Here is a 3561-nt window from a genome sequence, read left to right on the forward strand (position 1 = left end):
GGACAATATCTACTTCTCCCTAAATCATCCTTCTGCGGTTTGTGCCAATCCACTCAATCTGAACGGCACACACACACCTGGACACAGTATGAATGACCACGGGACTTCACTTCAGCAGCAAAATGGACATGATAACACCACTCCGCCACAACAACCTCTGCTCACGGACACAATCTCAGCTGAGCCCTGCACACAGAGCTCACCACAGACAGACATATCAGATCTGCTTGAAGATTCAGCACCCAAGGACGACTTCCTGGAAAACAGCCAGGGAAGCCAGGACAGCATATTACAGCTTCCTATAACACCAGAGCAACAGCCCCTTTCACCAGACACTTTCTCCCTCTCCCCTGCAACGCCACTACTGTGCTTCTCACAGAAAATGGAAGAACTGGTGCATGCTGGAACCAGACTATCCCACTCTTTTGCTGCAAGCCCCCAGATACCAACTAAAAAAGACAGGCACCACTACCACCAAAGCCTGCGGGCCCAGCTCGCCCTCGCCCTCCTATGAGAGCTCTTCGGCCTCTGCCACAACGCCAGGGCCCACACCCTCCTCCTTCTGCTCGAGGTGAACCAAAAACAACTGATACCAGCTCTCAGTGATATGTGTCGGGTCCCCGCTCTGATAACAGCAACTTTCTCAAATGTTTACAAAACAAGCGGGAACCCAGTGTGCCTGTATCTTTCTATATTGCTGTTCTATTACATGATAGAAAGTCTAAGGCCTTCAATAGCCGTACAGCAAACCCAACTAATCTGGTGCCTATTACACGTCAAACTAATATTGCTGTGGGGAAAAGTAAGTCTGTTAAGTTAGCTCTTTTAAACATTCGCTCACTTAAAAATAAATCACTTCTAGTCAACGACTTAATAACCACAAACAACCTGGATTTTATGCTTCTAAATGAAACCTGGCTAGAAGACAGCTGCAGTGCAACAATCCTCAATGAAGCAGCCCCTCCTAACTTTACTTTTATGAGTGTCTGCAGAGCTGTTAAGAGAGGTGGGGGTCTAGCTGCTCTTTTTAAAGATATCTATCAATGTAAGCAAATATCATTTGGGAATTACTTGTCTTTCGAATATCTGGGTACTGTGTTAAAAGGTGCTCCACGCATCTTACTTTTCATTATTTACAGGCCTCCAAAATACTCTCCAGCCTTTGCTGAGGACTTTACAGAACTGTTATCAACAATTACCTCAGAGTTTGACTGTTTTGCCATTGCTGGAGATTTTAACATCCATATAGATAATGCAGAAAACAATATGGCAAAAGAAATCAAAAGTGTTTTAAAAACTTTTGATCTGACTCAGCATATACATGGACCCACACACAATCGTGGACACACTTTAGATTTACTTATCAGTAAGGGTCTAAACATTTCATCGATTGTTATTAAGGATGTAGCACTGTCTGATCATTTCTGTATTTTCTTTGATATATTGATCTCTCCTGCCACTGAAGCTAGATCTGTGTCTGTCAAGAAGAGATGCTTAAATGAGAACACTAGTGTCCTATTTATGAAGGCTATATCTTTAACACCAAGCATATCTGCAGACTCTGTTGATTTTCTCCTTGATTCTTTTAACTCAAAAGTTAAAGGTGTAATTGATGATATTGCTCCTGTGAAAGTCAGGAAGAAGAGTGGCAGACAAAAGGCACCTTGGAGAAACTCAACAGCAGTGCAAAATATGAAAAGACAATGCAGAAAAGCAGAGCGCATGTGGCGGAAGACAAAACTTGTAGTCCATTATAACATCTACAAAGACAGCCTTCATGCTTTCAATATGGAACTGGGCAAAGCTAGACAGACTTTCTTCTCAAATATTATAAACAGCAATTTAAACAACACACGCACTCTTTTTGCTACTGTAGAGAGACTGACAAACCCCCCAAGCCAGATTCCCAGTGAAATGCTCTCAGACAACAAGTGCCGTGAGTTTGCTTCTTTCTTCTCTGAGAAAATCAATAATATCAGAAAGGTGATCAGCACATCCTTGACTTGCGCTGGGGTCAGACAGATCAAACCACCTGAGAAAGTAGTTACTATGTCTGATTTCAAAGAAATTGATGGCAAAATTTTGGAAGAAACCGTACAGCACCTTAAAACATCAACCTGTGCTCTTGACACACTTCCCACATCGTTTTTCAAAAGTGTGTTAAACAGTTTAGAAGCAGATCTTCTAGAAGTGGTAAATGCTTCACTTCTCTCTGGGAGTTTTCCAAACTCCCTGAAAACTGCAGTTGTCAAGCCCCTCCTGAAAAAGAGCAATCTGGATAAGACCATATTAAGCAACTATAGACCGATCTCAAATCTTCCTTTCATAGGTAAGATCATTGAAAAAGTTGTCTTCAATCAGCTGAACAAATTCTTATGCTCGAATGGATACTTTGACAATTTTCAATCTGGTTTCCGACCGCACCACAGCACAGAGACAGCGCTCATAAAGATAATAAACGATATTCGCTTAAATACTGATTCAGGCAAATTATCAGTGCTGGTACTACTCGACCTCAGTGCTGCATTTGACACTGTTGATCATAACATACTTCTAGACAGGCTGGAAAACTGGGTGGGGCTTTCTGGGATAGTCCTAAAATGGTTCAGGTCATACTTAGATGGGAGAGGTTATTATGTGAGTATAGGAGACCATAAGTCTGAGTGGACATCCATGACATGCGGAGTCCCTCAAGGCTCAATTCTTGCGCCACTCCTGTTCAACCTGTATATGCTCCCAATGAGCCAAATAATGAGAAAGAACCAAATCTCTTACCACAGCTATGCAGACGACACACAGCTCTACTTAGCCCTATCGCCCAACGATTACAGCCCCATTGACTCCCTGTGCCAATGCATTGATGAAGTCAACAGTTGGATGTGTCAAAACTTTCTTCAGTTAAACAAAGACAAAACTGAAGTCATTGCGTTTGGAAACAAAGATGAAGTTCTCAAGGTGAACGCATACCTTCACTCTAGGGGTCAAACAACCAAAAATCAAGTCAGGAATCTTGGTGTGACACTAGAGTCAGACCTTAGTTTCAGTAGTCATGTCAAAGCAATAACTAAATCAGCATACTATCATCTGAAAAATATTGCAAGAATTAAATGCTTTGTTTCCAGACAAGACTTAGAGAAACTTGTTCATGCTTTCATCACCAGCAGGGTGGATTATTGTAATGGACTCCTCACTGGCCTTCCCAAAAAGACCATAAGACAGTTGCAGCTCATACAGAACGCTGCCGCCAGGATTCTGAGCAGAACCAGAAAATATGAACATATCACACCAGTCCTCAGGTCTTTACACTGGCTCCCAGTTAAATTTAGGATTGATTTTAAAGTATTATTACTGGTATATAAATCATTCAATGGCCTAGGACCTCAATACATTGCAGATATGCTCACTGAATATAAACCCAACAGATCACTCAGATCACTAGGATCATATCAGCTAGAAATACCAAGGGTTCACTCTAAGCATGGTGAGTCTGCTTTTAGCTATTATGCCAGCCGCAGCTAGAACCAGCTTCCAGAGGAGATCAGATGTGCTCCTACTGTAGTC

This window comes from Rutilus rutilus, assembly GCF_951802725.1.
Source record: "Rutilus rutilus genome assembly, chromosome: 1".
Lineage (NCBI taxonomy): Eukaryota > Metazoa > Chordata > Actinopteri > Cypriniformes > Leuciscidae > Rutilus > Rutilus rutilus.